Below are 23,769 nucleotides of genomic sequence, written 5' to 3' on the forward strand. Positions count from 1 at the left end.
TTCTATGCATACCAGTGTGCACAGTATAACAGTTGGAGAAGCATAATTTTGTTGACTCAGTTCTTTGAATTTTTTTCAAAGCATTGTAAGAATTTAAGGGCATAGGGGGTGTCCACCTTAATTTTTACAAGTTTATCTTATTCTATAGAATTATATCTGAGCTATCAGAGATTTTTAACTGCTTGAAAGAATTCAAAGTAATTTTTGATATATGAGTGATCTAAGTAAGTGACCTCAATAGGTTCTTAATGGAAGGCACAAACTAAAAACGCAAAAAAACATCATTTCACTAAAAATTATCTTCTTCTTTATTTTTTAAGTAATTTTCTTCACAGAAAGTGTATTATTAAACTTTAAAAATATTGAATGCAAGAATTTTTTTCTAATAAAAAAAAAAGAAATTGTCATTAAAAAACAACTTTTTTGTTGATTTTGTAATCTCAAATATTTTTTTTTTAATGTTATTTAAAATCCAACATTCAAAGTCTTTTAAACTATAAAAGTAACGTTTCCTGAATGTTTGAGGTCACTAACTAGAAAATAAAATAAAAACATAGATTTCAGTTATATTTTAAATATCCGAGATAAATGACCTCAAAAAAAATGCGGTCCTTACGTTTGTATCGGAAAGTTTTTTTTCAAGGTTACAATATTCCAAAAGTTAAATAATATTTTCAATTCTATAAAAAACTGGTTTGTAGTTTTAACGTCAAGCTTTCATATAAGAACTAATGTTATTTTAAATAATAAAAAAATTTCGGACCCCCCCTGTGCCCTTAAACGGATAGTTTCACTAAAATCTATTTTATATAGAATAATATTACATTCTTATAAATTTATAATTTTTTAGTTAAAATAATGCATTTAATTCTGTAGTTTAAATAGGATTTAGGAAATAGGTCAAACAACATTTAAACAGGCATTTTTGTTTAGGACCTTTTAAAGCTATAAAATGGAGTGACTTTAAAAACCAAATAAATGTTGTTGTTATACTAACAGACTTTTTGTATTAACTTTTTTGAGCAGCTATAAATTACAACTATTTTTAACAGCACTGTAATACTTTTACTTTCAATCATAAAGCTTTCAAGCAGTAATGTCAATATTAGACAAAGACTCATTAATCACGTTGATGATTATTATAAATCTGTTGTTGTATATACAGCTAGTTTATCTAGTAAAATTTGTTTTATTTTTTTATAGCTAATATATCAACTTACTTCAATTTTAGAACTATACATTATGTCTTTAAGGCACCTCAAATAAAAAAATTAGACAATTACAAGCATTTTATTACATACGAAAACTTCTGTTTAAAAATGTGTTAAGGTAAGTAAGTATGTTTGGATAAATAAAACTTCATAATTTAAGAAAGTATTTTCAATGTTATAATTATATTCCAATTAATTTTAAGTTGTGTTAAAAATAACTATATTAAGTGGTTTTAATTTTGCGGGAAGAGAAGACATTTTTAAAATAAAACCTGTGTTTTAAAGTCGTTTTGTGAACAAAATTCTAAAATTAAATTTAAATATACATAAGAAAAACTTTTATTGGCAGTCAATTACTTCAGATTGTAAACGTCAAACGTAATTTTTTGAAAACTTATTACAATACTATTATTAAAAGGGGTTTTTTATCAACATATTCACGTTTCAATTGCATAAACTGTTTATAGTACAAAATTCAAAGTTTAAAAATAATATCTTACACTTTCCTAATTTACTGTTTAGTACAGCTTCACACTGAACAAAAATTATTAAAAATTTTTACTATATTTTTTAGTCTTAAAATAGTTGATGTAAAGTTTTATCTAAATCCTACCAGTCTTTACGACTACAAAAGGTTTTCACTCGAAGCGATGAAAATTGCGGACTTTACAGCTTTTTCGCAAAACAAACGTGAATTACATTAAAAAAGCCGTTTTTCGTGGAAACGGGGAATTTTCGTCGCTCGCCACAAAAGAGCTGGTGAGAAAGTCGGCTTGTTTGTGTTGTGGCGGCGAGAGAAAAAGCTGTAGGAAGCTGTTCAGTTTTGAACTTGCTCATTCAACTGCGCCTCGTCGCGTTAGTCGGCTCTTTTCATTGCTTTGTGCTTTTTTTTTTTTTGGTTTTGTTGAATTTTAGGTTTTTTTTTCTTTTTAGAATTTTATTTAACTAAAGAGAGTTTTTGAAGACTTGTGTTTACATTCATTAAATATACTTAAAAAAAAAATTAATACTGTTTTTGTTAAGTGAGTTTATAGTGAAATCATCAGTTTTTTTTTGTATTGAACTTTATTTTCCTGGCTTTTAAATTTTATTAGAAATTGGTTCATGCTTTACTTTTTAGTGTTACTTGCACAGATTCGAAAGTTTAAGTTGTTTTATACTTTGAGATTTTGTTTTAACTTGAAAGATGTTTCTTTTTTATTCATTAAGACATTTAATAAAAAAATAATATTTTTATATTTTGAAGTTATTTTCTATATGGTTAATTTGTAACGTAACAAAAAAGAGATATAGTAAAAAATACCTGCTTTTCAACAAAGTTTTGTTACATTTATAAAATAAAAACGGTATAAGAATCGGAAAGTGAAAAAATTAGTTTTTCATTACTTTGTAATTACTAATTTTTCTAAGTTTAAAATGTATTATTATTTTGTTATACTTTACATACTTTTCTTAAAAAGTATGATTTAAAACTTAAAACATTTTCATAGTATTTAACAATTGAGAATATTTTATGAAAATTTTAACAAACAATCTTGATGTTGTTACAAGTTGTTTTGGGAAATATTTGATTAAAAAATGTATACAGCTTTATAAATCAAGGTTGTTATTACTTATTAATGATAATACTTCAGCTAATATTCCAAACTTTAATATAACATAAGATATAAAGTTCTTTGTCAAACTTTCACAAGTAGAACCAACATTTTTTTAAATTAGTTTAATACTTTAATTATCAAGTGTTTATTTTAAACTTTTGAATATTTAAAAATCGGGACACGTTCAAAATCCACCCAGTCAAATTCGCGAACCGCTTATTGATAGAGGGTAAGGGTTAGGGGTAACAGTGATAGTGTAAAATTAATAAAAAAATAATAAATAAATGCAAAAAATATATAGCATAAATTGATAAATAAAGAAAATATAGAACAAAACTGGGAGGATTTTGAACGCGGATGGATTTTGATAGTATATCTAAAAATCATACAATTTTTTTTGTTGAAGAGAAATATTAATCTCAATAAAGTGTTCTACAAAAAGCCACTTTCTTTTTATTTCCATTCAATGTTTGCCGTGCCACTATTATGCAAACAAATGAAATCATTTGATTAATTTTGTGTCACCAGTTTAAAACCAGCATGATGTTATTGTTTTTTTAGTGTATCGAGGTCTCATGTAATTTAATTTAATAAACTTATTGTAATATAATTTAGTTTTAAAAAATAGCTTGTAAAAAAGTCATGTATAACCATGATACTTCTTAAATTAAAAGATAAATATACGTTTATTTTTTCAAAGTTTATATTAAATCACAAATATCTTATAAAATATTTCAATTACATTGAAAAAAATCAAATGGTTTTGTTTGTTACTAAAATTAAAAAACACGTTTTCTTTAATCAGACAGTTAGTTACAAAAATTGTTTGTTAATATCATCTAGCATTCTTAAATTTAAAAAAAAGCTTTTTCTAAGAAGTTCCTATAAAAATTTAATCAAATGATGAAAATTACTTTTAAACTTTCCAAGAAAAATTCAAGCTATCATAGTTACAAGGGGAAGTTATTATAAAGGAGAAACTTTTAAAAAGCAACAGACAGCGTTTACAAACCAACTATTTTCATCCTTTGTGTTTTTCAAAGTTTTTTTATAATACTAGGTGTTACAACTCCTGTTAAAGGTTTATATTTTGTTTTTTAAACCCGACTTGGCTTTTCTTTTAACAAACCGTTTTTTTTTTTAAACACATCATAAAAATTCCAAAAGAAGTATTTTTAATTAAAATATCAGTTTAAAATTTATTCAAAAATTACCCACTGTTTGTTTTTTTTCTACTTAAGAAAGTTGAAATGTTAAGCAAGTTCAAAAATAATCAATAGAATACTTAAAACCGTTTTCATAATTTTCTCACAAACAGCAGGATGTTGTGATTATTTTGATGTTTTTTTTTTCATTTTTTTATTAATTCTAACTTCACTGTTTACGTATTCAAACTAAAAATATAGATTAATTTATTAGCATTGGTATTTACTTAGACTCGTTTTAAAATTCAAGATATTCTCATTGATTAAGTACGTTAATAGAAGACAGATTTAAAAGTTGTGTACTTTTTTATATTTTTAATACTAAAAACAAAGCTAACTTAAGTTTAATAATTATCATAACATTATAATAAAACTACTTTAATAAACTACTATGTATTTTCTTTTACTAGTCCACTCATTTTAACACTTAAAAACGTTTAAACTATTTTTACTTATTAAACTGTTTAAATGTTGCTAATGAGAAGTTAAAGTAGTGGATTAAAGTGTCCGTTTTAAGAGGATTACATTAGTTAGAGAGTTAATAAAGTTTTGTTAACTATATTTATTAAATATATTCAAAGCTAAAAAATACTCAATGAAACATAACTCAAAATAGTTTGTAATGTTTTAAAACTATAAATACTTTCAAAAAGTTTTTGGGCATTTGATGCTTATCTAAATTTTAAATTTTAGGCATTTGATGCTTTAAAAACTTAATCGTTAGAATATAAAAAATAAATTATTTTCTATCTAATAATAAATATAAGAAATTTTTAACTACAATTCGTTTTTTATCAAGCAACAAGTTCGAATAAACTCATTTAGTTTTACGGTAAAAAGTAGTTATAACTTTAAAAAATGTTTATAGTCATTTGTATTTAAAGTATTAATTATTTGTTACATTATTTTTACGCCTGACAGCAAATCAATATTTTGTTGCTTTTTTTACGAACATACTTTTTACACTAATGTATTTGACATTAAAGGTCTTGCGAGCATTAATGCTAAACCAGAACCGTTTTATGTAACATTAAACTCACATTTTAAGATGAACATTCGTATTTAAATCTATCGGTGTACTTTGATTTTTAATTTTTTTAAACATAAACTGAAAAAATAAATTAATGAAGTTATTTTTAGTATTTGTTATAATTGTAAGTTAAAGGTTATGAGTATTATTTCAAATACTTAGTTTAAACTGGTCATTAAACTGAAACTTGATTTAAAAAACGTTAATTTTATTATTATGTTACAATACGAATGAATTAGTTATCTATTATCACAAAAAGAACTACATAAAAAATAAAAACCTATTAAAAGGCGAAAATGTCAGTTTTTTTTTTATTAAAAAATCATAAAACACTTCAAAATCAGTTAAAAATAGTAAGAAGTTTAAAAAGAAAAGTTTTATGTAAAGATCTAAATAAATTTTAAATTGTTTTAAATTTTTTTTGTATTAGATTATGTACAATAAATTATTTGATACGGCATTATTATATCCTCAATCTGTAAAAACATTAATCAAGTATAACATAAAAATAAAGTTAATTGTAGAAAAAAGTGACACTAATCTAATTGAATCTTATTTACCCTTTCCGGATTTAAAAGTTCTTTTGAATAAGGTTAATTTAATTTTTAGCTAACTGCAGTAAAACAAAATTTGTTATAAGGATATTGATTATTGATAACGTAAAATCTAATGCTTACTCATTAACAAAATTATGGAAAACTTGATTTTAGTGCACAGCCAATCATATTTAAAGATCACTTAATGAAGTAAAATAACACTGTAGTTGTAATATATAAATATTAAAAAAAAGGTAAATTTTATTTTAATATTTTTACCTAAAATGAGGTAAAGAAAATTTTAAAACTGAGACAAACTATCAAATAACTAAGTAATGAAACTATTTGTTTATCTGACCAACTTTGTAAACGTTTCATCTAAAAAACTATCAATATTAAAGATTTGTAAAAAAGATTTAAAAGTACTTTAAAAAACTAAAATTATAGAAAAATTAGTAATTTACAGCCTTTTTTAAACATGCATATACTGCTCAGTTTGTTTTTTAACATTTGAAAAAATAAATTGAAACTATAATTTAGCATTAATTTTATAAATGTAATAACTTATATAAAAAACTTAAAATCGACACTAAAACGTTTTAACTTAATCATAGTTTTATAGCTATTTAACAACTTCAGAAGTACATTTAAATATTCTTTGAGTTATATTACTTTATCTAAACAACTACACTAAACTTTGAATTAAATATTTTGCACAAAGGCAACATTTATCTATACTTGTTATATTTTAATTATATGAGAGCAAAACTTACTTAGGAGTTTTGAAGTTTTTAAGTTTTAACAAGCCTACTACATTGCAATTTAATGTTACTTTTTTGTATTTCACAGAAAAAAATTAATTCAATCAGAAATTAAATTGCTAATCAACCAATTAAAAATCACAACGAGATGGTGCACCGATCTTCGACGATCCGCAGGAGGAGCCAGGTCTTCCACCACCCGCCCGTCGTGACGTCACAGAACGACGTCATCGACGTCCGCGCCAAGATGAGCGCGTCGACCGCCGCCTTCTTCTGGTCGGTGGTGGCGGCGACGGTGACGGCGTCGGTGTGCCTCATCGGCCCCTTCTCGCTCATGTCGGTCGTCATGACGACCATCTTCGTCACGGTCGCCGCTTTCGCGGGCTACTGCCGGTTGATAGGGGGGTGGGAGGAGCGGGAGCGGGATCAGAGGAGGCTGGATCGGAGGAGGGCGTCGTGCCACGTGGGAGGCAGGCTGCCCGCGCACTTGGAGGAAAGGAGAAAGTCGTCACTGGTGGAGTTTCGATGAAGCTGCTGCTGGAATTTGTTTTTGAATATTTATAAGTCGACTGTCTGTGTGTTTTAAGAATTTGTTCTGGTTTTAAATGACTTCATACATCATGTGAGGTTTAAGTATTTTTCGAACAAGAAAAGTTAGTATGTGCAGAAAAAATAGCTAGACTGTTTCAAAAAGTCTTAAAAGTGTGGTTTTAAGTTCAATCATCTATCTAAAATTTATTAAAGTTTAAACTATTATTAATACTTAATGTTTAAAAAAAAATTTGAATGTTGTAACAAGTTATATAAAAATTTATATAGTTTGATACAAATTAGTAATTGTTTATAAAGAAATTATCTTGTACAAAACTTTTTCTTGGTCGACTAAAAAACAAAATAGCTTTTAATTTGTATATAAAAAAATTTATAGTTTCAGATAAACCACGATTCGAAAAACACAAACTTAATTCAAATATTTAGTAAAGTTTTATTTTAGTCGTTTTGTGTTCAAATTATTTTTGATTAAAATAATGAGTGAAATAAAATTTTATGATCTTAAAAGCTTAACATTCAAATTGTTTTTCAAGCATTTTTTGTTTATCACGTATGAACTGAAATTTGTAACTGCCATACTTTAAAAGCTGTATTGTAAAAGTTTTTTTATTTTTGTAGATCACCGTATCATAAGAACTTGAACTTCTCAAAATAACTTTATAAACTTCTCTAAATTACTATAAAAATAACTTTATGCTCGTGCTTTTCTATTGTTGTTATGTTATAACATCTATATAAAGTTTCCATGCAATTAAACAACCGAATTCATGTTTATTATATTTGTTGTAATAAAACTTACTCGCATAAAAATAGAAGTCGTGACGCACATTCGAAGCAAATATTTGCACAATTGCAATACGTTTCTACTTTAGTAATATTTAATAACTTTCTTAATTTTGTAGTTATATTTTCAAGTGATCATTTAACTAAATTAAACATTCTGACGTGGGTAATCGAAGCTTTGTTGTATTTTTATTTTGATTTCGTAATTACGTTTGAAAAATTTTAAGCACTTTACATAAAGTTGTAAATAAAAAAATCTAATAATAAAGATATGACATTTTGCTTCCTAAACAACTTGCTTCATGTTTCTAAACATCTATTTTGTAATCTTCATCTGAAGTTTTAAGCATTGCATTATTAAATTAAAGTGAACTATTAAAACTGATGAAAAGCTTTATGGGTTGTTTAATTAAAAAAAAGCCAAATACATTACTTGTATTTATGTTTACAAAACTATTAGCTTCTGTACTCATAAGACTTGCTGATAAATTAATGATTTAATTTTATTTTATGTTAGTAAAACCTAACTAGTTTAATCTTCAGACTAAAAATAAGTTTCAAGGCTTTCAAAAATAAAATTTGTTGCCAAATATAATTTTAACTGTATTTTAAAAACTGTAATTTGGTTAAACTATATTTGTTTTTATTTTAATCTCTCTGAACTGACAAATAAATTTTTTTTTTGTATTTATTGATCAAATTTAACAGTAAAAACTTAAAGCTAAAACAAATAAAACGTTTTACTTTAAGAGCTAATCATTTAATAGAAAGTTTTCTACCCAAATACTTTATGATGTTTACACAGAACAACAATCTTATTTAGAAGGTGTTTGGGTTAACATGTAATTGATTTCAAGAGTTCTATTTTTTCTCTCCAGTATTTATGATTATTTTCCAAGTCAATGATCTTCAACCGCATCAAACCGAAACAAATTACTTTAAAGTTCCTGTGAAAATAAATTGAAATCGTCAAAAACAAAATATGTCTTAATATGTAGTTGACGGGTTATAAACTCATAATCAGATTTTTCTAATGGATCAAAAGTGTTAAGAAAATGTCATTGAAAAAAATTTCTTCATCTCACATTTTATATGCAAACTAGTGTGCACAGGCGTGAAGACCACCGTTTTGAATTCATAATTTTCAGTCAGGTTTTTTTTAATTAAATTTTGTAAAAGTTTTAATGAAACAATGTAAACTGAAAACTTTAAAGTTTTTAACATTTCAAAGTTTAGCCTTTTATTTATTTAGTTTAGAACTTCTGGTTTAAGTATTTATACTAATTAGTTTTTATTGAATAAAAATTTAAAAAACTTTTGAGCTTGCTTAATTTTTGTTTTTAAAGATATTATATTTTCTTACTCAAAACTATAACTAAAGAATTTCAGATGTTAATGATTCATTTTAATTTTTTTTATTGATCTTAAGCAAAATTATACATAACCTGCATTAAGTGAATCATAGTCTATATCTTTTGTAAAAATAAGACATTTGTTGATAGTTTGATTTAGACTTTAGATCAGCTACTCTTAATCTGAGTTAAATTTGCTTGTTTTTTGGGGTAATTTTAATTGAACACAAGTTATGTGAATTGGTGTAAATAAATAAACTTCTTTTTTCTACCCTGTTTTATATTTAAAAAGCTTATGGTTCAAATAATTTGTTTTTTCAAAACAAAACTTTTAAAATCTATTTTTAACTTAAATTGAATATACGAAAAAGTTTAATTTGTTCAAAAAACAGCTTTAGACAAACAGTAATCTTAAGTATTTTTTCAACCGCTAAATAAGAATATAAAATATAAACAATATAAAAAAAAAACTCATAACATTTGAACCATAAGCTTAAGTAATAGTAATATTTGGTGTTAGTCTGCTATTTTTCAATTTGAGCTTTTTAACTTCAGAAAAATTTCCATTCTGACATTTTTAAGTTTCTAACGTTCCATACAATACTACTTTTGGTACTTTGCATATTTGTTTTAGTAACAATCTAAAAGTTAACAAAACAAGTTTTTACTTATTCTTTTAAATATTATAACAAATATTCTATAAAATAGAAATAATTAAGTTCGAAGATATCAGAATTTCCTTGTTACTCTTTGAGTCAAAAAACTGTCCTGAGTCATCATGAGCATTTTTTAAATTTCTTTAAATATTTTATTTTGTTTTTTTAAACAAATAAAAACTGAGCTCGCTCTTTAACAAAATTGGTTGGAAAACAACATATATTGCAACTAAATCAACTAGATACCATTCATAATCTACCAAAAAAAAAACCTGAAAGCTTTTAAAAACATTAAAACTATCCTGAGTCCTTTTTTTAAACAAAGCTATCCTTAGTCAGCCTCAGTTAAAACGAAATTATAATATTCTGAGTCATACTAAAGATTCTAAGAACTTCATAAAATCCTGAGTTATCCTGAGCGTGTGTTAAAAGTGTAGTAAAATATTTAAACACAAAAAAATGTTTAATAGATGAATTTTTAAAACAAAACTTTTTTTCTAAGTTTTTAAAAGTTTACAAAATATATAGCTTTTCCTTTATCGTAGAAGCAGTTTATCTAAGATCTTTTGGAGATACCTTTTTTTAAATGTAACAAACACTTTGTAAAAAAACAGACCTTTAAAAATACCATTTTTTTATGTAATTAAAAATTTAATAAGTTTAAAATTAATCAATTTGTCTTTTAAATTAAAATTTATTTGAAAACGTTCTGTTTCTACAATTTGCTTAAAATTTGTTCATGATCTAGCTGAACAATATTTAAAACTATTTCTTATAAAAATTGACAAATTTTTCAACTTTATGGTTGATCAAATAACAATATTTGACTTGTTTTTTGTATAAGTAAAAAAGAAATTACTTTTAGCAAAAGTTTTAAGTCTACTGAAACTTAGATTAAAATTTTTGTAAAGTGAGGTTGGCACTATAATCACTGTATGAACTGTGTATTTATTATTTGTTTTGTTTTATTTTTTATCTTTTTATTTAAAAGTTTTGGTCTATTATTATTTAGTATTCAATCAAATTATGTTATTAATATTATTTATTATTAATTTATTTTTACTTTATTAGTAATTGTTTATTGCTATTTTTGTTACAATCTGTTCTTTCTTCAACCATTACTACCATAGTTTTAGTTTGATTGTTTGTTTACAAAATGTAAGAAATTTTCCTTGTAGATAAATCAATCATAATTATAGTACAATAGGTGTTCGCTTTTTGAGTGTTAATTTATATAGAGTTTATAAATTGAAAAAAAAATTATTGAGTTTTTCATCAAAGTCAGTAAAAAATTATCTCTACGCACCGGGACCCGCTATACATATTTGATAATCGAAAATTCATTAAACTTTTCGAAAACTTTAGAAACATAATTAAAAAAAAATTAGGCAGGGAAATTAATTAACTAAGGGATAAAGTTTTTTTTTTCTTTTCTTTATATTTTAGGTGGCACGCATAAGCCAGTGTCCCTGTCACGCTACGCCCCTGACACAAGTTATAAAAAACAAAAGAGGACTTCAAATTCACATTAAACTAGTTAATGGTTTAATTAAGTGTTACTAGTGTAACTACTTACATTATACTAGTGCAGGGGTCGGCAGGCAGTTTGTGCTTGCGGGCCAAATTTTAAGTTTTCAAAATCTTCGCGGGCCACAGTTTTAGTTTTAGTCATATTTTTATAATTTTTTGGATTTAGTTTGGGTCACACAAAAGATAGCTTTACTTTTATTCACTCAATTACTTTAAACAACTTTTAGCTACACATAGAATATAATTAATTAGTCTTTTACACGAATTCCGCTTTAAAATCAAAAATGTCTGAATTATATTAAAGGTTTACTAAAAGTTAAAATAGCTAAAAACTGTCTGTTAATCATGCATAAATACATATCTAAAACATCATTATTATACAAAAGCACATTATGTAAATAGACAAAAAATTACATTTAGTAAACTACACTACAGTCATAAAAACTATTCTGAGAATTCGAAGATTTGTTTAAAGGGTTTGAAATAAAAGTTTCAGATACACCTGAGTTTTATAAAAATCTATTAAACAACTTTAACCTAGTCTGAATTAAAAAAAAGTTAAACTAGCCTGTTTGTTTGGCAACCTTGTTTAAAATAAAGTTCACAAAATAAAGAAATACCGAAGTTTATAAACAGGGAATAAATTATATATCTAAAAAAATTATTGTAATTCAGCTTGAATGGACAATTAAGTTTTTAAACATTTTAAACAAATGTGTAAAAATGTATTAAACTATTTTTACTGAGCATTATAGCAATTCTTTATCTGCAATAAAAATATTGCATTTAAAAAAAGCAAATGTGAATTATAAGACGAGCTGTGAGAACTATAATACGTTAGTTTGGAGTTATTGCCATAAACAAAAAAAATCGTTTAAGTCAGTTTCAACAACGCACATAATTATTTTCAGTAACTACAGACTGATCAGAAAAACTGTTTAGGCAAGTTATAAAATAGCAAAAGTATTTACTAAAAAATATACCGTTGATAGTTGAAAACTTATTAAAATAATTCGTTTTTGCGTAAGTAGATTATTTTGTTTTTTTTTACAATATCAACAAGAGGTCGTGTTCAGGAAATGTCTCGAAACTATAAAGCCGCATAAACCAAATTAGGACTTAAATCAATCTGTTAATATGCTAGAACTGATACAACAGATATTGCTAATATTAGAACTTTTAATACAGGTAGTTTTACGAATTTTGACAATTAAGAAGAATTTCTAGGTTTAGTTCCAAGACAAAGCACAACAATAGGTAAAAACATTTTAAAAGCAAAGGTGCAATGCACCAACATAAAGTTTATAAAAGTACAACTTTTTTGCATCTATTTTTAGTATATAGTTAAGTTAAAGATAAAAAAAACTGTTTTGAATAAAATAAAAAGTTTAAAGAAACTGTTGAGATACTTTAAATGTATTTTTTAATAAAAAATATTTATATGGTAGATTTTTTGTGTCAAATCGAAATTTCATTACTTTACATGTAAAAATTGTTGTAACTTCAGGGTTTTTTCAGAATTTTAAGTACAAAATTTCAAATTCCGAGATTTCCGGGACTTTTTAACAACACTTACTGTTCACACTTATATGTATACAATTAATATAAAAAAAATTCAAGTTATATCAGCTGAAAGACTTAAAATTTGAAAAATATTCTAATTCAAACCAACACAGAGCATTGAACAAAATATACATCATAAATTTAATTTACACTCTTTAAAGCAAAAAGGTCAGTCCGAGTGACCAAAACTAGCCTAAAATTTTAGCATACAAAAATCAATTCAAGCCAAAAACTGAAAATTACGAAATTGGCCTGAGTTTTGAAGTCTTCAAATAGTCATAGCCTGATTGTGTGGATTTTTTTTTGTTTATTTGATCGAACTTAAACTATTTTGATTAAAAATGTAAAAACTTAATAAATTACAATTTCTCAATCTAGTTTGTATTAAATAGATAGTTCTAAAAAACAGCAACTGTTTATATTAGTATAATACGCATAAAAATTAAATTATTTTGCCAAAAAACATGGTACGAAAAATAAAAAAATATACCTAACAAAATCTTTTTTAATTTATGTCATGTATATTGTTTTAATTGTTTCTGTACACACTAAGGTATTACATGTAGAAACATTATGTTAAAAAATTATGCATAAACTAAATTTTATCTCGTTAAGTATTAGATAAAAAGTGGTTTAAAATATTAGCATCTTTGTTCATTGTTGTGCACAAGAACTAATAAAAAATGCAAAGGAAACTTCTAAAAAATCATAGGTGTCAAAACCAAAATAAAATTAACCTTATTTATTCCTGTTATTAATATTATGTTATTTTAAATGTTTTTGTGTAAACTAGAAAATAAAATTTAGAAATAAAACATCTGTAATAGAAACTTTTGTATGAGAAACGTGTAAAAAAAACTAAACTAAAGAAATGACATTTTAGTTATATACTGTGCATTACCTTCTTCTTGCAATAGCAAATTATTTTCTGAATAAAGAGTGTAAAAAGTGCTTTGAATTAACAAAACAGATATTATATAACTATTTTACTAATTCAAAGCACTTTTTACACTCTTTTTTCAGATAATAACTTGCTGTTGCAAGAAGAAAGGTATTATTAAATTGAAGAAAAAAAAACCTGGTAGAATGCTAACTTGTCTTTTTCATATTTTTAAGCTAAATCATTAAAGTATTTTAATTCTTTTAAAATGTTATACAGGAACTGGAAACAAAATTATCAGACAAAATTCATTCAAAAATTATTTTTGCTCAGCGGGCCGCATTCCATTCAAAAAATTAACGTGCTCGCGGGCCGCAGATTTACTCTTCGCGGGCCGCATTTGGCCCGCGGGCCGCAGTTTGCCGACCCCTGTACTAGTGTAACTATAGGTAGACTAAATAAAATTACATACAAACAAAAAATATAGATTGTAATTAGTCGTTCAATTGTTATTTTATAATGTTTTATACTATGAACACCAACAAATGAAAAAAGTATAAAAAACAAAAATAAGTATGCATACTATTAAAGTCTACTATACCTCAAACGAGTTTATAATTATCTATACATCCGAACTTTGATAAATTTTAAGTAACTTAAGAGTTGTTGACCATCATTAAAGTGTATTTTGCACCAATATGTTTTAAAGAAAGAAACATACCTCTTGATTACGAAATTTAAAAACTGCTCTAAACTACTCATCAGTGACGATCATTAGTTATTTATAGAATACACACAACTTAAATTAAGAAACAAATATATATATTTTTCAACATGGTGACAAAAATCTAAATCTAAGCAACTATAATAGAACTTAGAAGTATTTATTTTTATACAACTAAAGTTAAGTCATTTGGCGCGAGACGATTTCAAAACATTTTGCATAGATAAAGTTTATATATTTATAAAAAATTAAAATCAGCCGTAAAATAAAAAACATTAAAAACTAAATTAAAACATTTTTTTGCATTTTAAAAATTGAGTTTTGAAAATCTGGTTTAACAGGTTGAACTAGAACTAGTCAAATTTTAAATAGTTATTTTTTCTTGCAAAAAATAAAACTAAATAAAACTTTTAACAAAAATAAAGCTACTTTGTTCTTTAACTGGGTAAACAATAAAGTATTTTGATTATTACTTACTATTGACTAATAAGTGGTTTATTGAACAAAAACGAATAAATGCTCAAAGTTTTTTAGTTCAAGGATCTGGATACGCAAAAATACCTCTCGGTCATTGAGTTCCATACCAAAAATTATAATGAGTTGGAAATAAAAACAAAAAAAGGAGAGCAACTTTACAGTCAAAATTTAACCTCTAAACGAAAAATTCTAAGAAAAATGAGACTATTTAGTTTTACAACATTTAATATTTTTCTAAAAATAAAATTCAAAAAAAAAAAGAATTTTTATACACACATATACCTAATATTATACAAACATAAGATATATATTGAACTCTACATTAAAAAATTAAGTTTCTATTTGAATTTTTTTTTATTTATAAGTTCTAGCAAATAATTTAACCTTTTATATGATTTAAAATAGATAAAAAAAAAGAAAAATTAATGAACAAATAAATTTGAAGCTGTTTTTTTAAGTATGTTTAAGAACTTAAACTCTACTATCAATTTATTTTAACTTATTTAAAAATAAGCAACAATGAGTTAAAATTATAACATTAAATTATAATAATAACTTAATAAAACAAAGCTGTTACATTCAAAAAAAAAAGTAAAAAAAAGTGTATCCATTAAAATAAAATTAGTAATTTTGCTTATTTTAAATAAAACGTTTTATATAAATTTTTCATTTAAACTGCCAGTTTTTACAAGCTTTAATAAATGTCTAAAATAGGAGTTTACCTATACTAAAATAAAAATGTAAACAGCCACAAAAAACACTTAAAGCAGTAAATAAGTTTTTCTTCATAAAAAATGATAATAACTAAATAAGATAAAAAACACTAATAATCATAAAACAAGTCAATCTATTACTAGTTTTAAATTTTGTTAGTGATTTCAGCGCATTATTTAAATATTTAACTTTCTTTGTTTTCTAGCAATATATAAATAGAGACTAATAAATTTATTTACACGGATAAAATTTAGACTACGAAATAAATTGTTTACTAATACAGCAACAAACTACAAACAAGGAGATATATATATAAATGTATATATGTATATATTACAACTATCTACAAAGTAGACTGGACCAATGCTATTATATCCTAGCTAATTTACTCGAAACATATAAACTTAAATATGTAAAAATAAATACAAATAAATAATTTACTCAAATGAAAAATGAATAATAATCTAATGTTTATAAATAAGCAAATAAAATGTTCATCTTATGAAAACTCTATTGAAATAGTTGTTTTTTTAATAAATTATCTTTTAGACCCACATGGAACCTTTTAAGATGGCTTTGGTTTTTTATCTTTATTTTGTTTCTGATTTTAATTATTAAAAATCCTCTATGTATATTCAAAATTCTTGGGTAAAGTGGGCTAGGCTAAAGGGTATGAACGAAAAATATAAATAAAATTTTCCTGACTGAGCAAATGGCAAATAAGACTAACCTTTAAGTATACTTACATAACAGTATATAACATTGAAGCTAAACTAATTTTTAATCTGCTCTCCTTCAGTACCAATCAACAAACATGATGCTAAATTTGTCCTTTGAATCAGCTGCATGCATTTTTTTCGTACCTAGCTTTTCACGAAGTTTCCTCAATTACAGCAGAAGATGAGTAAAGTCAAGCGGCAACTGACTTTTTATTGTGACTAAAAATAAAAGCCTAAATTTATATAGAGTTGGGTGAAACAACTTCTCTTGTTGATATAACTGTGTTTTTTACGCTTTGAAATTTTTATTTAGTTTTATGAGTTTAAATGCAGCAATTAATTTGCAGTTTTAAAATTGCATTAATCTCAAAATATTATTTGTTTAAAATCTCTCGCAATTTAAGTTTAAAATTTAGTAATTTTTTGAACGTTAGTTGACTTTATAGTGGCAAAGTGTATAAAAACTCCTTAGCAAGTATGATAGTTATATTGAAAAACAAAACATTTTCACTATGCAATATATAAAGATACTTCTTAGTGAAACTTTTCCCGGTTAATACTAAAACGTATCATATTAATATTAAAATGAGATTACACAGAGTTAAACATTTTTTTTTAATGTTGCTGATTAAGTTCAGATTTACTCAGACTCAGACTGGTATGTCGAGTAGACATTGTCGACTATATGTATGTATATAGTAGTAGTAGTCAATGTAGCTTTTAATAACTAAGATAAATTTTTACCTCTAAAAACGTAACTTTGAATGTAATTTTAAAGAAGTGGTCTTTAACCTTTTTAAACGCAATGCACAAAAAATAGGGTAGCTTTCAAATTTGCACGAGCGTACAAAATCGCACAAAAATACTTATGCATAAAGAAACTTTTGCAGGAAGGGACAAAATTGCTCGAAAACTTTTATGCACGAAAGGTCACTTTTGCACGAAGACATTTTTGCCCGAGGAGGCGTCTTGTCACGGGTTGAATTTGTTCCTTAACTTTGTTTTTTGTTTCTTTTTACTATCACTGTTACCCCTAACTCTTACCCTCGGCTTTTTTTTATGATTTTTGTTTAATAATTTTTATTAGTTATTTATTTGAATTTTACTATCACCGTAACCCCTAACCCTTACCCTTTTTCAGTAACTTTTTTTCTTGTATTTTTTAATTAATTTACCTTTTTTTTTTTTAAACTCTCGTGCAAAAATGATACTCCGTACAAAATTTACCCTTGGTGCAAATTTTCCTCGTGCCATTTTGTTCCCTCGTGCAAATTTGTTTTCGTTCAGAAATATCTTTGTGGAATAAAGTTCCCTCATGCAATTTAGTAACCTGGTGTAATTTTGTCTTCGTGCAATTTTGACCTGTTCCCGAAAAAATAATATCTGTTTCTTTTATATGTTTTAATAAATTGAAGTATAAAAAGGCTTTTTAAATAATGTCTTATAAACGTAAAACTAATATAAAGAAATTATTTAAAAGACTCTCTTCATACCTTTAAGTACCTATACTTAAAATTATAGTAAATAAACACTGGTGACTTATGTCATTATTAATTATTTCTAATAAAAAAATTTAAAACAAACGTCAATCAAAATTGAACTTTTGTCTACTAATTTTGCGAAATGCTATTTTGTGAAGTGTTAAGCAATTCTTAATTGCCTTATTAGCTATAGGCAAGTCGCCAAAAGTTAAATAATGTTACATTTTCATTAAAATGCATATTCGGTATTCAGAAGTCTTTTTTTTTTAAATATGGCAACTCTACTGTTAAGAGGTAAAAAATGTTTGTTATATAAAAGACGCTTTAAGGTTACATAATTTGAATTTTAAATTAAATAGACATCAGTTAAACAGAAAAAAAATGAAATTTTCATAAATAAAATATACATATGTAGTTCCTACTTATATCTACAAGCTATTTTTTCCTTTATGCAAAATATTATTTTTTTAGATATGGTTTAAATAAAGTAAAACACATAGTTATTTTTAGTAATTTTAAAATAACTTAAAAAATATCAAAAATTTTGCAAAAATTAAAAAGTGGCTTGAAAAATTTAAGAAGAACTTCATATATATATTTTTTTTAATTTATATTACGTTTTAAGAAATAGTCTTTTAAATTTTTATTTAAGAATTTGAATTCTCGGAATTTGAGTTGTCCGAATTTGAATTTTCATTTAACCATTCAAAACATGGTTTTTTTATTGAAATCTTTTTAACATAACTTTGAAAGTTACATTTTTATAGTAATATTCGTTATAAATTTAACTCCAGGTCCGAAAATCTCCATATATAGGGTACACGACTACTAAAGTTCTAACAAAAAACTTTTTATTATTATTATTTTTTTTTAAGTTTAATTTTTTTTTTATTATTACTGTTAGCCCTAACCTTACCCTGGAACGGTAGTTTTTTTTAAATATTTTTTTTAAATTTACTTTTCAGCTTTCTATTTTGTAAAATTTCTATTAGTTATTCTTTTATTTTTACTGTCACTGTTATCCCTAACCCTTACCCTCGATTAGTAGTTTTTTTTTATCAATTCATGTTTTAGTTATTTATGTATTTTATTTTTTTTTTCGTGCAAAAATGACCCTAAGTGCAAAATTTTCACTCGTTCAATTTCGTATTTGTGCAATTTTGACTAGCTCCTATTTCTACTTTATATGTTTTAATTTGAAGTGTAGCTTATCCTGTTTGTAGTATCAGTTAACTGATAGTTAACTGATATCAGATTCTGTATCAGTTAAATATCAAATCAGAAGCAAAAATTTTTTCTTTTGAAAAGATAAAAGTAGCCCTGTTATGATTGGCTGAATAAAAAAACAACAGTTTAGAATCCATCCAAATATTAATGCATTTGGCTGATACAGAATCTCATGGCCATTAACATGACATTCTGCCACAATGGTTAGTTTAAAAATCTTGATGTTAAATTAAAGTTGAATACAAAAAAAAAAAGTTTTAAATGCTAAACTTTTTTTACTTCTAGTTTTATGTAAGATGTCTTTTGTTTTTTATTATTTAACATATTTAGAGACTATTTGAGAAAAAAGTGTTTAAACTTTTCTGTAGTTAAATTAAGTTATAGTTTAAATTTTTTGTTTTTTATTGTTCAGCTTTGCACTAAATAAATAGTTTACAAAAAAATGTTAATTAATTTATTAAACAAGATTGCCACACAATCAAGCTACTTAATTTAATTCACTTTAGTTTGAATTATTTATAAAAAATCAGGCTTACTCTGGCTAAAACTAACTTTTTTTTAAATTCAGGTTTGTCTTAATTTTTCTGCAATAATCAAATTCTCAGTCTAGTTTTATTATTTTTGCTAAGTTTAGTCTAATTTACCTAAAAACTTGGAAAAACCTGGATTTTGACAATTTAGGCAAAATAAAAGCAAACATTGGAATTTTGAGCAAAATAACTTAAAAATCAGAAAAAACCTAGCATTTTAAACAATTTTTACATATAAAATAGAAAAGTTTTGATTTGACACAAAAAATCTACCATATGAATAAAAAAATTTGTCATCATCAATTTTTTTTTTATTTAATACTTATTACCCCATAGTATCTTTTTAATGTTATTATACTGATTAACACAGCTTCTTTTAACTTAAAGTAGAATTTAAACTAAAAAAAGATCCAAAAATAAATACTTGTAAAAATTTAGAGGAAACCTGAAAACCTAGGAAAAAGTTTGCCAACAGTCAGTGGTAACCCTGAACTAAATAATGTTTTAGTATTAGTATGATTAACAGTATTTTTTTACTTGACTGGCATTTGTCTATTGTTGTAAAAGAAATATAAATCAGATTTTTTTGACAAAATGCACTATCATTTTTAGTATATGATTAAGATTTATAACTTAGTTATGTTAAAAGTTCTTAAACTCAAGTTCTATTTTGTAGAAATCTCCTTAAACCAGGATTGCCACACACTCCAGGAACTTTCAAAAAATAGAAAATCTCAGGGAGTTTGAATTATTTTTAAAGTGAGGGAAGTTTTTAATTTTTGAAAATTTCATGGGTTTTCAAGGTTTAAAAAAAGACCTCAGGGAAAAATTATTCTAGATCTAGAATGAGATTTAGTTAATCCAGTGTTAGTATTGTGTTCAAAAAAATAGTTTTATTAATTTTTAAGGGCTTATTTAGAAAATTTTAAGCCTTGCACCTAGTTCTTTAATATCCTTAAAACTAACATTGTACTTTTTTTTATCATGACTAAAGATATAAAAACAAAAAGCTTAGAATTATATAGGTTGTGGTTAACTATGCATTAAAAGGTTCTAATAAACTTTCTAATTTAAAAATTATCTGATAAAATTATATTGTACTATAAGTCCTTATTTCTCATATAAAGTTATTTTTTATATTTTTATACTAACTTCTTTTTAGTAAAAAAATAGTTAAATCTTGAAAAAAATTATAAAACTTTCAATTATGTATAAAGTTAACTTTCATGTTTACACAAAATTAAAACTTTTTTTTTAATCCAGGATTGCCCAATTTACCTGGAAACCTTGAATTTAAAAATTTTTGAAAAAACAACTAGAAAAACCTGGTAATTTGAACAATTTTACATTTTGAAAATAAAAATTTTGATTTGACAAAAAAATCTATTATAACTTAAAAAAATTTGTCATCAACTAATTTTTTTTTATAAAATAACACATCAGAAGTTGCTCTAAGATATCTTTTCTATGTTTTTAAACTATTTAACACAGCTTTCTACCTAAAACTTAAGTTTAAACTAAAAATAGATAAAAAAAAATTGTTCTTTCAAAAACCTGGAAAAATCTGCCAAAAGTCAGTGGTAGTCCTGTTAATCTCAATTGGTTTGACCTTTTCACATTGAATAAAAAAAATATATGTTAGTATACTAAGCATCTGACCTAGGAGCATACACGTACAACCTTCCTTTTATTATCAAAGAAGAAAAATGAGCATGAGGTATTAGTAATTTGCGACAGAAGTAAAAAACAATTTTTGGGGATTTAAAAATAAATCTCAGGAAAACTCAGGAAACTTTCTGGTAATTCAGGGCAGGATTTTTTATTCAAAGAGTGGCAACTCTGTTAAATTAACCAGAAGTAATTAAGTTAACATTATTACACTGATGCTTACAATAGTGTAGCAACAACTCCAACATCAAATGACAAAAAAAAAAGGTGCTCACCTCTCATGACTTCCTTTTGAGTTTAATAAAAAAAACAAATTTCCTTATAGAAATCTAAAATTTGGTACAAACCAACTTATTTTCCTCATTTTTTTTGATATACATTTAATCCAAATTCTAATTACATGTATAATTGTTCATAATTATTTTATCTTATTGTACTGATCTACCAGAAAGCTTTTCCTGAACCTAGTTTGAAAGTGATTATTGCAAAAACCTTTTATTGTTTATATTATGCATACAAGAGGTTTTTCACACACTCAGGTTGCTGAAGAAAACTTTGGCGAGTTTAAAATTAAAAAAAAATTTTGTAAAAACATTTTGTTTAAATTTCAAGCTATTTTGGGTACTTTTTTTAATCTAAAACTAGTTCAAGGGATATTTAGAAAATAACCTTAAATTTGAAAACTTGAGCAAAAAAAAAGCCTGGAAATTTTGAAAAATTTACATTTAAAGTGATGAAATCTTTATTAGTTACAAAATTTTATCATATGCATTATTTTTTTTCATTAAAAACTTTAGTTTTTATAAAACACACATAAAGATGCTTTACAGTTTTTTATAATTGTTTTTATACTAATTAAACAGTTTTTTATCTAAACTTAGTTTGAAGTACAAATGGACAAAAAAGCTTGTACTTTCAAATGGCTGGAAGACCCTTAAACTTATGAAAAATTTCAAGAATTTGGCTTGTGTTTTTGGTACTGCAGTGGTTTTTCTATTATTTGAACTATAACAGTAATTTTTCAATTTTACTTTTTTTTTTTTTTTTAGTTATCTTACTCTAGTTTTTCATCTCTAAAGCTAGCTTTCTTGCTTCAAAGAGTGTGGCAACTCTGATAAAATTTTGAAGATTTTTTATTAACTCTGCTTTTCATTAATAAAACACAAGTTATAGATTATATACAGGGTACCGACTAAACTTTATTAAGCAAAAACAATTAAAGAAGCTTTAAGATATCTTTTCAATGCTGTTATACTATCTAACATAGTTATTACCTTATACTTAATTTTAAACAATTGACTATAAAACATTTAATTGTATAAACCTAGAAAAAGTTTAAAAGGAGAAAATTTGCCAAAAAATTTGTAACCCTGTAATAATATTTGTTAAAAATTTAAAGCCTCTATTGAATTTGACTGAAAAAAAAAGTTCCTGTCTGTATTTAGAATATTTCAAAACATTTTAAAGTTTTAATTCTGATCATAAGGTTAAATTACTTCAATCTGTTTTCTGTACCCTACTGTTGAAATGCATTTCACTACTTTTATTCTAGTAACTTAAACAATTGCTTATTAAAGGTTCAAATTTACCTTTAATTTTTCAGGATAAAATCCTTTATAGTTATTTTTTTTTTCAAAATATTGCCCAGTTTACTGTGATGTAAAAAGCTTGTTTTATTAATCATTTCAGTGCAAATTAAGTATTTTATTCACAACCAGGTAAAGTTGGAAAGAAATAGTTATGACCTTGAAAGTATAACAAAACAGTTTACTGTTTTATTTTATTAATTTTACCTAAACATATTAGTCATTAATTTTTTTTGCACAAATATTATTACTAATGGATAAAATTTAAAAAAAATCATTACAAAACCCTTATTGTACTTCTAATTCACAGTGCTGAACAGTTGTTAAGTTAGAAAAGCTTTTTTAATGGTAAGCTAACTTATTGTGCAACAAAATATACTAACAAAATGTTGTTAGTAGGGATGTATAAAGTTTTAATTTACTAAAATTTAGTAAGATTTTTAATATTATTATAGAGTCATTGCTAAAGATTTTCTATTTTAAGTACGTTTATAGTACAATTATTTATTTATTTCGAACATTTTAAAGACTAGAATGTTGCTTGTGGTTTTTATTTAACTATGCTGATAGGAAAAGATTTTTATTTAGTTGTAATATACACATATACACTGTATAGTCAGAATTTAATTTTAACAGCAGTCCTAAATTGTATATATAATTTTTTATAAATATATTTTATTGTATATTGATAACTTTTGTAACTTTAAATTTTCCGGGTAAAACCGTTTCTAAAAAAAATGGTATGTGCAAAAAAAATACTGTTTTTAGGCTTATAAATTTATAAACAAAGTAAAAACTAATCGTTTTAGCCTGTTGTTTATTGTTGAGCTAATTAACAACAATTACCACTTATATTATGTAAAATAATCTTAAAGGATTATAAAAATAATCAAAGTATAAGTAGTGTGTGTAAACTTGAGCTGTGTTTTAAATTTAATTATCGAAGCATTAAATTTTTGAAGCTGTTAAATTTATAATTATTTTTT

This window comes from Thalia democratica, chromosome 5 (genome assembly GCF_965202585.1).
Source record: "Thalia democratica chromosome 5, ktThaDemo2.hap1.1, whole genome shotgun sequence".
NCBI classification, from domain to species: domain Eukaryota; kingdom Metazoa; phylum Chordata; class Thaliacea; order Salpida; family Salpidae; genus Thalia; species Thalia democratica.